General features: G+C 42.6%; 1 non-coding gene across 1 annotated transcript; it reads right to left on the bottom strand.

Annotated features, from left to right (window-relative positions):
- Nucleotides 1-2,410: 2,410 nt before the first annotated feature.
- On the bottom strand, nt 2,411-2,482 carry TRNAC-GCA. The gene has a single exon. It is a non-coding gene; the product is annotated as a tRNA-Cys (tRNA).
- Between the last annotated feature and the right edge of the window lie 9,740 nt (nt 2,483-12,222).

Below are 12,222 nucleotides of genomic sequence, written 5' to 3'. Positions count from 1 at the left end.
TGCAGACCATTGCAAATACCAAGAGATTTACCTGCCCTACTCCACAGTGCTTCATGCTGTTCTATAGTAACTTAGTACACCAAAACCAAAGTGCCCACGTGGGCACTTCATTCCAAATGACTCATGTGATATTCAGATCACCTATTTTGTTACTGTGTATCAATGACTGCCAGGTTCTAATTCCTGAATAGCCAGATGCTCACTGCTTTCGGTCCCAATAAAAGCACGTATCCAGTACCATATTCCTCTTACTTCCTTCACCCCACTCCTAGTACTAGTTTTCATACTCTCAGCATTCTGTCTCAAAAATAGAAACTGGCAACGGCTACTTGAATCAAATAAGGCAGTTACTGGCAGGATGTCGGAAAAAACCTCACAGCACTAAAGGAAACCTAGAGATCTACACTCAGAAAATGGCTAGGACTAAAAGGCAGCCAAGTGGTCTGAATAATTTACCCCCACACAACATCCTGGTTAGGGAGCTGATAATACCCCCACTGAAAGCTGGCTGCAGCCACCAGCCCCGCTGCCAATGACAGCTCCGCATTCCCTGGAGTGCATTCCAAACTCTTGCTGCTTCCATGTGCCTCATTCCACATTCCAAGTCTCACATGTACATGTGACTGGGCAGGCTTAGGGCACTTCTAGGGCCTATGGGAAGAAAAAAATCTGGTACTTTTGGCTTTTGTAGTGTAGTTAGGTCCTGGTTTCTACTCAGAGTCACATATAGATTTGGATTTCCCCCAAACATAGAAAAGAATTTCATATGTTGGGGGTGTAAAAAAGACAACTACAAATACCTTCCACAAGCAATGTAAGTGGGACTGAGTCTATGCCAGAATAAAAAACCGTGAAAATTGCTTGAGGCTGCCAGAGCCTAGGGAGGTTTTCTGGTAAAGGCCTCATCTGCTTCTTGTCTCTTTCTTTGCAGGAAGATGCAGTCTAGCTGGAATGCTAACTCGAAGGCTGAGTAAGAATGACAGCAAGTCCACACAGTGGAATAATATTCAGCAATAATAAGAAATGAACTACTAAGCCACAAAAAGACATAGAAAGACCGTAAATGCTTATTGTTAAGTGAAAGAAGCCAATCCCAAAAGGCCACATAGTGTACGATTCCAACTGTAAACACTCTGGAAAAGGCAAAAGACAGAGATAGTGAAAAGGTCAGTGGTTGCCGGGGGGTTTGTGGGGAGGGAGGGATGAACAGGCAGGGCATTGGGGTGGGGGGGTTTCAGGACAGGGAAGCACTTCTGTATGATACTGTAATAGTGGATACAAGACATTATGCATGTGTCAAAACCCATAAAACTGTGCAGTGCAAAGAGTGAACCCTGATGTGAACTATAGATGTCAGGTAATGATAATGTATCAATATTCGTTCCTTAATTTTAACAAATGTACCACACTAATCCAAGATGTTAATGAAGGGGAAATGGGTGGGAGGTAACTGTCTGTACTTTATGCTTTCTGTACTTTCTGTACCTTTTTCTGTAAACCTTAAACTGCTCTGAAAAATAAAATCTTAATTTAAAAAAATGACAGCAGGTTGGGCCTACCTGGATTACGAATCAAAGACCACGTGATCTGTGTTCAAATGATTGACCTATGAGCCATTGTTTTTCTCTTAACAACCGCCTTTTCACCCAGTAGTGATATCCAGAGCTCTCACACGGTAAGTCACCGACGTTTTCGTGGTCTTCCATGAAACCTAGGAGGTCTCCATGGCAGACAGACACCTTTCCTACCAGTCTCCTTCCTATCCTCTCCCTCCTCTGCCCACCTGGCAGCTGTCTGCACCTGTGGCTCTCAATCCCCTGCAGAGGACATCAGCTTTGATAATCAGGCCAGTTTGGGTGAAATGTCCTTTAGAACCATCCAGCATAGTTTTCCCCCAAATGTTCCTGTCAGAATCATCTAGTGTGTGCTGGGTGGGAGGAGGCAGAAGGAAGAGCGGAGGTATGCGTTGCTTTTAAAACGAAATATCCAGTGCTCTCCTCAGACCTACACATCGGAGCCTCGCGCTGAGGTTCAGGTACTCTGCGCAGGAGCAGCGCCCAGGCGGGTCTGGTGCCCTCAGGCTTCATTCAATCTGCTCCCCCGACTTCCTGCCTGTTTCTCCCTTGGAAAGATAAATAGTAAACAAGAGCTCCCAAAGCACAAATGGCCACCCTGGGTCATGATGAAAGCCTCCTAGAGCCATTTCCTGAGCCAGATTACCTTTGAGCCTCCTTCGCTCCTTTTCCTTCGTCTCCCCCTCCCAGTCCACAAGCCACTTGGATGAAATTAGTCACCAAATATGGCTAATTTAAACACCTAAAAACTCACCTAATATGTGGGCTGATGGTTACTTGGGTGGACTCAGAATGGTCGAGTTCATAGGGTATCCTGAAGCAGAAAGAAAACCAGTAGGGGGCACCCGGATTTGAACCGGGGACCTCTTGATCTGCAGTCAAATGCTCTACCCCTGAGCTATACCCCCACGGCCCACACAATTCCCAGCTGGCATTATTTCACCATGTTGCAATGCCCGGGTGCCCTACACTGCACAGCAATCCTCGTTCACTCCCACTGAGCCGGGAGGATCTGCTGGCTGCATCCCTCACACCCACGCCTTCTGTCCTCATTTCCCCCCGCGGCTGTTTCCTCCTGGTGGGATGATTCCTCCGCAGGCTCTTGCAGTCGCTGCCTTTTCTTCCATCTGTATGAAATCAGTTATCGCTGGCCCATCTGCTTTTTGTCCTGTGGGTTTATACCTTTTTAAAAATCGCTTTCTTTTAATTAGGAAAATATTCTTATTTTTAAAAGTTGTATAGTTCAGTAAAATCTTCACATAAATAAAATAAAATAGATACAACATTACCGTATTTTAGTAGGAAAAAAGTTTTAGGAAAAAACTCTAACCATAACTTAAATTCCACGACCTCAAATCTAACATGCGCTGTTATACATAGCTTTAAAAAATTAATATTCTCAGATTAAATCCAGGATGGTCACAATTACTAAGAATTTGTTTTGTTTTTATTTTTCATTTTTAATTGCATTTTTATTATTTTCTTTTTACTTCCTTTACTTGTAACATTTCCCTCCTCGAGAAGGATTTGTTGAAAATGTACAGTTTTCTCGTTTTTAAATTATGTAATTTTGGCTGGGCGTGGTGGCTCACGCCTGTAATCCCAGCATTTGGGGAAGCTGAGGCGGGTGGATCACCTGAGGTCAGGAGTTCAAGACCAGCCTGGCCAACATGGTGAAACCCTGTCTCTACTAAAAATACAAAAAATTAGCCGGGAGTGGTGGCTGGTGCCTGTAATCCCAACTACTTGGGAGGCTGAGGCAAGAGAATCGTTTGCACTGGGAGGCAGAGGTTGCAGTGAGATGAGATCGCGCCACTGCACTCCAGCCTGGGAGACAGAGGAAAACTCCGTCTCAAAAATACATACATACATACATACATACATACATACATACATACATACAGTAATTTCTTCCTTTACTACTTGTGTGTTAGTAAAAAAAAAAAAAAAAGTTTACGGCATGGTAGACATATCCTTTTGGCTGTCAGGGCCCTCGAACCATGTCATTTCAAAATAAAATAATGTCATGATGCTTTGATGAGCTGAGAATTTGAATAATAAAGTTGTGTACTCACACTGTATTGTTAGGAAAAGCTTTTTGAGGACTGAAGAAAAATAACCTCCGACCTAGAATCCTGAACCTAGGTAAACCGACAGCCAAACGCGCGGGCGAAATAAAGCCGTTCCAGATGCACACCACCTAGGCGCGTGTATTAGACCGGAGACTCCCTGAAGGAGCAGCCAGGGAGAGCCAAGGGGAAGCCGGGGACGCCCCGCGCCGCCGCAGCCTCCCCTGTCCCCAGCGGAAGGTGCCCTTGGTCACTAGGCCCTTCCTCGCGAAGCCCGCAGGCATCTCCAGCCGCGCGCAACCCTGAGCGCTCCCGTCGCCACCCACCGAGGCACAGGTGCCTTCTCCGTGAGCCGGGCCCCAGGCACAGCCACTCAGCTCTGCAACAGCCCCACGCGTCCCCAGCCCGCCCTCGCCGCCGCACCCTGGGGAGCCACCCGTACGCGTCGCGTCGGAGCCGCTGTCACAGCCCCCACCAGCTCCGGCGCTGGGATTACAGGCGTGAGCCACCGCGACTATCACTTGTTATTCCCTTGCTCAGTTTTCTAACAGTCCTTATTAGGTCTGCATTAGAGTAATATTGATTTTTGTTAATGATCCTCTCCCTCCCTAGGATAGAAGCCCCACGAAGGCATAAATTTAATCTGTGTTGTTCTATGTTCCCGGTGCTTACTCATTTAAACATAAATGTTATATATAAAAATGGTAAATAACTACAGTTTCTCGGGTTTAAGAACATGTGGTGGAGAAAGGGTGTAATATACCAGGTAATAATACAAGAAATATGAGAGTTCTGAGGGAAGTTAAAATACTCCAAATTCCCTATCTTAGTTTACAAGTGAGAAAATATATTATTAGAAAAATTGGGCCAGGCACAGTGGCTCATGCCTGTAATCCCAGCACTTTGGGAGGCTGAGGCGGATGGATCACCTGAGGTCAGGAGTTCTAAACCAGCTTGACCAACATGGAGAAACCCCATCTCTACTAAAAATACAAAATTAGCGGGCTGTGGTGGTTCATGCCTGTAATGCCAGCTACTAGGGAGGCTGAAGTAGGAGAATTGCTTGAACCCAGGAGACGGAGGTTGCAGTGAGCTGAGAGGGGGTCATTGCACTCTAGCCTGGGCAACAAGAGCGAAACTCACTCTCAAAAAAAAAAAAAAGAAAAGAAAGAAAGAAAAATTAAGTATACACATTGAAAAGTACTGGGTAACCACTAAAAAATAAAGTAAAATAAAAATACGTAACTTACAAACCCATAGGGATGGGAGTAGATTTTTTTTTAAGTAATCCAAAACAAAATAGTAAGAAGGATGAAGAAGAAGGTAGAGAAGGTAGAAGAAGGAAAAAAGAAAATGAAAAGGGCAAAATGATAGGAATAAGTTTAAATCTATTAGTAATCACAAAAAAATCGACAAATTAAACTCAAATACATCCACAGCTAGCCATTCATAAGATATTTTCTCAAAATATAAAAATAAAGGTTAAAAATAAAGTAACTGAAAATGAGTGACCAAGAAAAGATATCAGAATATTTATATCAGAAATAAAAATTTATAGCAAAAAAAAAAATCATTAATGGAAACAGAGATTTTGCATTATAATAAAAGAAAAAAAATCCTTCAAGGTATAACAATCATGCCAAGTCTTGAACTATCTAAAGCAAAAATTGACAAAATTACTCAAAAACATTATAAATCCCCAATCAGAGATTTCTATATGACTCTGTCAGAAACAGATCAAATAGGTGAAAATATGAGTAAGGCTAAAGGATATTTTTAAAAATAAAAAATAAAATTACCAAGAATATATATGTGTAAATATGTTAAAATCTCTCTTGCCCTCTCTAGAGGACAAGAAAGATAAGAGAGAGAGAGAGAACCACAATCAACAAATACAGCAAATATACTGTTAAAGCACTCACAGAATATTTACAAAAACTGAGCAAATACTAAGATAGAAAATAAGTCTTTAAAAAATTCTGCCAGGCACAGTAGTGCAACCCTGTAGTCAATCCCAGCACTTTGGGAGGCCACAGCAGGAGGATCACTCAACCCCAGGAGTTTGAGACCAGCCTGGGCAACATGGCAAGACCTACAACAAAAACACAAAAACTAGCTGGGCTTGGTGGCACGTACCTGTAGTCCCAGCTACTTGGGAGGCTGAAGAGGGAGGATCACTCAAGCCTAGGAGTTCCAGGCTGCAGTAAGCCGTGAGTGCACCACTGCACTCCTGCCTGGGCAGCAGAGTAATAACCTATCTCAAAAAAAAAAAAACATCTAAGGAATCACTATTGTATGACCACAATGCAGAAATATCAGGAAACTCTAATAATATAAAAATGCCACATATGTTCAAAAACACACTACCAAAAAACGACAATGTAAACATAACAAAACACTGTATATGAAAGATTTCTTTAATGCAGCATTCAAATAGATATGTTTGAAGATGAAAGAATATTCATGAGCTGATCATTCAACATAAGATTATAGAAAAATAACAATAAAGCCTAAAATACTACAAAGGAAATTTAAAAGATACAAGGAGAAAAAAAGATACAAATCAAGAAAACAACAGAGAAGAACAAATCCAAGAGTTAGTTATTGAAACAAATCATAAATTAGACAAAGCTCTGGCTAAACTGATCAAGAAAAAGACAGAACATACAAATAAAAAACAAGAAGAGGCCAAGCGTGGTGGCTCATGCCTGTAATCCTAGCACTTTAGGAGGCTGAGGCGGGTGGATCACAAGCTCAAGAGATCCAGACCATCCTGGCTAACATGGTGAAACCTCGTCTATACTAAAAATAAAAAAAGTAGCTGGGCATGGTGGTACGTGCCTGTAATCCCAGCTACTCCAGAGGCTGAGGGAGGAGAATCGCTTGAACCCAGGAGGCGGAGGTTGCAGTGAGCCGAGATTGCGCCACTGCACTCCAGCCTGGTGACAGAGCAAGACTCCGTCTCAAAAAAAAAAAAAGAAGAAAGGAAAAGGGATACAAATACAGATAATGGAGAAATGCAAATTACGAGCTACCATAAACAAGTTTATAACAACAATTAAATATGTGTAACTATAAAATTGTTACATAATTTCATCTTATGTACTCAGATGAAATTTATATCTTTTAAATAAATTTAATAAATGGTCAAAAATTTCATTTAAAAATGGACAAAACAAAGATGGCTTTATAGATGATTTCTACAAAACTTTTGTGAACAAATGTGAACCTGGGCTGGGTGCAGTGGCTCACACCTGTAATCCCTGAACTTGGGGAGACTGATGGAGGTGGATGGCTTGAGTCCAGGAGTTCAAGACCAGTCTGGGTAACATAACGGGACCCTGTATTTACTAAAAATATAAAAACTTAGCCAGGCATGCTGGCACACACTATGGTCCCAGCTACTCTGGAGACTGAGGCAGGAGGATAGCTTGAGCCCTGAGAGGTGGAGGCTACAGGGAGCCATGATCATACCACTGCACTTCAGTATGGGTGACAGTGAGACCTGTCTCAACAAGAAACAAAACAAGAACAAAAACATCAACTGTGAACCTGAAATAGCCAAACTTCAAGATGGATCCTGAGTGGCTAACTGGAACTAAATGTAACACGGAGCCAAGCCACCATTTGCCGACTAGGGGGTCATGCAAAACCCTTAGCTTTTCTCCCAAAGCCCACATCTTTTTATCTTTGTGGCTTTTCTCCCAAAAGCCCACATCTTTTTATCTTTGGGACTTTCAGAGCTCATGTGCCTTAGCCACTCAGGGCTGACATTTGTCAACCAATCAAAGCTCAGCTCTATTGACCGACCAGAATTCCTCTGTATCAACCAATCAGTAGTCAGCTGGGTGACAACAGGATCCTGTATCTACAAAATATACAAAAAATTAGCTGGGCATCGTGGTGTATTGATCAATCAAAACTCAGCTGCCTCAATCAGAACTACACAAGTTTCAAGCTTTCATTTGCATAAACGGACCTTACAGAGAACCTGGGCAGAAACTTTTGTGTAAAACCCAGCCTTCCTTTTGGTCTCTGGAAGGCATCTTCATTTTACATCAGAGGGTATGCCTCCCTGGTTTGCAAAATGTTCCTGGAATAAAATCTGTTTCCTCCAAAGTGCTTTTTCAGAGAGCTTTTGTTCACACTTTCAAGAAACAGATCATTCCTGTCTCTCCCAGATGGTAGGAAAAGAACTACCCAATCTATTTTATAAGGCTAGTATAACATCATCTCCAAAGTCAGACAAAGATTGTGCAAGAACATACAGATATAGATACAGATAAACTCCACTTACAAAATTAAATGTAAAATTCCTTAATAAATATTAGTAAATTAAACCTAACAATGTTTTTTAGAAATAATTTATTATCAGGGAGGGTTTATTCTAGGAATACAAGGATGTTTCTTCACTAGGAAATTGGTTAATGTAATCCATCACATTAATATATTACAGGAGAATAATTATATGATCTCAATAGATGAGGATTTGATAACATTCAATATATATTCATATTTTATTTTTTTAAAAAAGCTCATAGCAAATTAAGAATAGCAATAAATTTCCTTCACCTGATAAGCAGAATTCACCATGAACCAATAGCAAACATAATACATGAGAAGCTATCCTGTTAAATTCAAAAACAAGGACGCCCACCATCACTCTTCCTATTCAACATCATATTAGACATCCTAACCTCTACAATAAGAAGATACATTAAAAGAATAAGGACTGAAGAGAACAATTGCTCTTTTTTCAGATATTATGATTGCCAACACTTAAAGCGTAAACAAATTATTAGGACAACATCGTTCAGCAAGATTACTGAGTGCAAAATTGATCTATAACAATGACTATCATTCCTCACAAACCTGCAGTAATCAACTAAATAATGAATTACAGTAAAACTCCTACTAACAACAAAAACAAAAACTATAAGGTAACTAAAAATAAAGTAATATATGTGTAAGCTCTTTACAGACAAAATGATAAAATATTACTGAAGGATATAAAGGAAACCTGAATTAATGGAGATGATACCATATTCACAGAATAGGAACTCAATATTATAAAAAAGCCAGTCCTCTCCAATTTATTATTTTGTTTGATGTAATTAAAGCAATAGTTAAAAAGGATTTTAGTAGAACTTGAAAAAACAATATAAAATAAAGAACAGCAGGGGTTTAAGACTTGCCATGACAATTTCAGACATGAAAACAAGAAGTTAGGGACTTGTTCTACCAGATGATGCGACTTATAAAGGGATTTAAACTGGTGAAGCATAGCAACAGACAGACAAACAAATGGAACAGAAAATGTGCCCCATGCATAGGTGGGAACTCGGTATTGGAAAAGGGTGAATGTATGTCCTGCTTTACTTGGGACAGTCCCAGTTTATGCTTATTGTCCCAGCACAAATGTGAATAACATTCCCTTTCACTCTTATAAGTTTCAGGTTGGGGTTGGGTGTGGTGGCTCACGCCTGTAATCCTAGCACTTTGGGAGGCTGAGGTGGGTGGGTCACTTGAGGTCAGGAGTTCAAGACCAACCTGGCCAACATGGTGAAACCCTATCTCTACTAAAAATACAAAAATTAGCCAGGCATGGTGCCGGGTGCCTGTAATCTAAGCTACTCGGGAGGCTGAGGCAGGAGACTCACTTAAACCCAGGTGGCGGAAGTTGCAGTGAGCTGAGATCATGCCACTGCACTCCAGCCTGGGCAAGAGAGCGAGACCCAGTCACAAAAAAAAAAGAAAAGAAAAGAAAAGAAAAAAAAAAAAGTTTCAGGTTGGATGATTAATATATGGTCCTCCTACATATGATGAAAGTGGAATTACAAACTAGTGGGGGAAAATACTGAATTGTTCAACAAATGACATTGAAATAACTAGTTTTCCATACTAAAACACCACCACCACCACAACAAAAAAACTTAGAATCCTCACCATATAAAAAGGTAGATTCGGCTGGGCGTGGTGGCTCACGCCTGTAATCCCTGCACTTTGGGAGGCCGAGGCGGGCGAATCATGAGGTCAGGAGATCGAGACCATCCTGGCCAACACGGTGAAACCCTGTCTCTACTAAAAATACAAAAAATTAACCGGGCGTGGTGGCGGGCGCCTGTAGTCCCAGCTACTCGGGAGGCTGAGGCAGGAGAATGGTGTGAACCCGGGAGGCGGAGCTTGCAGTGAGCCGAGATCGCGCCACTGCACTCCAGCCTGGGCGACAGAGCGAGACTCTGCCTCAAAAAAGAAAAAAAAAGGTAGATTCTGGGTGAATTACATAACTAAATGTGGGTAAAAACTTTTAAAATTAAACAACACAAAAGACACAAACTATTTTTAAAAAGATAAATCAATTTGTCTTCATCAAAATAAAAAGTAAAATATGATATCTAAAATGAGTAATGGTGGTTTATCAATGGTTAGAGGCAAGATATCATTTGTAGTGTTTCACCAAATTATCTTTACCTGGCTTAAAGACAGCTAGATTGAACCATAGGTTAAATTTCCAAAACTGTTTATTTGATTTCATATTCTTTATTTCTACTAAGCTTAAGAATTGGCCGGGCGCGGTGGCTCAAGCCTGTAATCCCAGCACTTTGGGAGGCCGAGACGGGCGGATCATGAGGTCAGGAGATCGAGACCATCCTGGCTAACACGGTGAAACCCCATCTCTACTAAAAAATACAAAAAACTAGCTGGGCAAGGTGGCAGGCTACTGCACTCCAGCCTGGGGGACAGAGCGAGACTCCGTCTCAAAAAAAAAAAAAAAAATCATAACTTTTTAAACTTTTATTTTTTATTTATTTTGGAGACACGGTCTCACTCTGTTGCCCAAGCTGGAGTGCAGTGGCACGATCTCGGCTCACTGCAACCTCCATCTCCCAGGGTTCAAGTAATTCTCATGCCTCAGCCTCCTAAATAGCTGGGACTACAGGGGTGCACCACCATGACTGATGAATTTTTGTATTTTTAGTAGAGATGGGGTTTTGCCATGTTGCCCAGGCTGGTCTCAAACTCCTGACCTCAAGTGATCCACTTGTCTCGGCCTCCCAAAGTGCTGGGATTACAGGCGTGACCCACCACGCCCAGCCAAGAATCATAACTTAAAGGTCAGAAGGAATGGCAGCAAATGTTTGGGGAGTCTGGCAGATAGTTATGAATATTGCTATTAAAGGAACCCAGAAATTAAATTTCTTACTAAAGACTGCTCTCAGCATTCACTCAGATAATACATTGACAAGTCCTTAAGTCTAGAGAGGTGAATATTCCAACATGGGAGACACTAGTGAGGGAATTTCTAGTCCACTCTTTAACTCTGGGAGGTATTTCTTTAGACTGAATTGTAGCATTCAAATGTAGTTTCAAAATATGCCAAATAATACACCATTGATTCCTTTCTATGCCACGGATGAAGAAAATCATCAAGCATAGAGAATAAGCTACATACTCAACTATCCAACTGTATGCACCACAGACAGGTCTTCTTAATCAAACAACAACAAAGTATGGTACTGAAGCCCTGGTGTGATAAATTCTGGGTATTCAAAATACATGTATGCCTGAGATATTCCTCTTGAGCCATGCCTCTCCATGTCACAGAAATGGTCCTTATCAGCATTTTGAAGAAATATTTTCATCTCCTCTCTCATTTCAAACACTCGTGAAAGCACTCTTAGTGACACAGGATTTTTTTCCGTGCCAGTTCCCCAACCAGAAACCTCCGTGGCCCATGGCTCGGGCCACTTGGCCCAGCAGGCTGCACTCAGCCCGCACTACTGCCCTGGATCCCATACCTCCAAGGGTGATCCAGGTGCGGAGTGGCCAGGGGTAGGTGAGAAAATGAGTGTGGAGTCTGGCCACTGTGCACAGCCAGGCACGCCAGCTGCTGTGGCAGTGGGCAGCTCCAGGCACCAGCATGGGCACCAGCTCTGGTTCCACGCAAGGTTGCAGCTGGACCAGACGTATGGCAAGCAGCTTCTACTTGGGGCACTGTTGTCTGGACAGGGGAAACGCCATGGCACCCAAAAGCTTGGAGATGCCATAAGCCACAGAGCCCCAAAAAGGGTGTTACAGCCCTGGTTCTGGGAGCCCCTAGGTCTGAGCTCCCTTAAGGGCCACCGCTCTTCTCTCCTGTTGCCTGCAAACTGGCGAGCCGGAAGGCATGTTTCAGCCCTGCTTGTGTCTGTTTCAGCCCTGCTTGTGTCTGTTTCAGCCCTGTTTGCGTCACAGCTCTTTCAGTCTTGCCATTTGGTGGGTCCCCAGTTCTTGTCCCACGTCCAGGAAGATTGAGGTACATGGACAACTGGAGGGTGAGCAAGGTAGAAAAGAGTTTCCTTGAGCGAGAGAACAGCTCAATGAAGACCCGAAGTGCGTAGCTCCTTCCTGTAGTGGGTAGTCTGACCATCTGTCCAAGTCTGGCTGAGTCCAGCGTTTTCATGGGTTCAGAAGGGTGGAAGTATGTGCTGACTGGTCCATGGGTGGCCATGGGTGGCCCAGGAAAGCACCATAAGTTCTCACTCTCTGCCGAGGGCTGCACTCAGAACTGACAGCCTGGCCCCCAGGCTTCAGGCCAT

Source organism: Papio anubis, chromosome 4, assembly GCF_008728515.1.
Source record: "Papio anubis isolate 15944 chromosome 4, Panubis1.0, whole genome shotgun sequence".
Taxonomy (NCBI): domain Eukaryota; kingdom Metazoa; phylum Chordata; class Mammalia; order Primates; family Cercopithecidae; genus Papio; species Papio anubis.
Note: the sequence above shows the minus strand (reverse complement) of the source record. Positions and strands in the feature narration are given on the sequence as shown.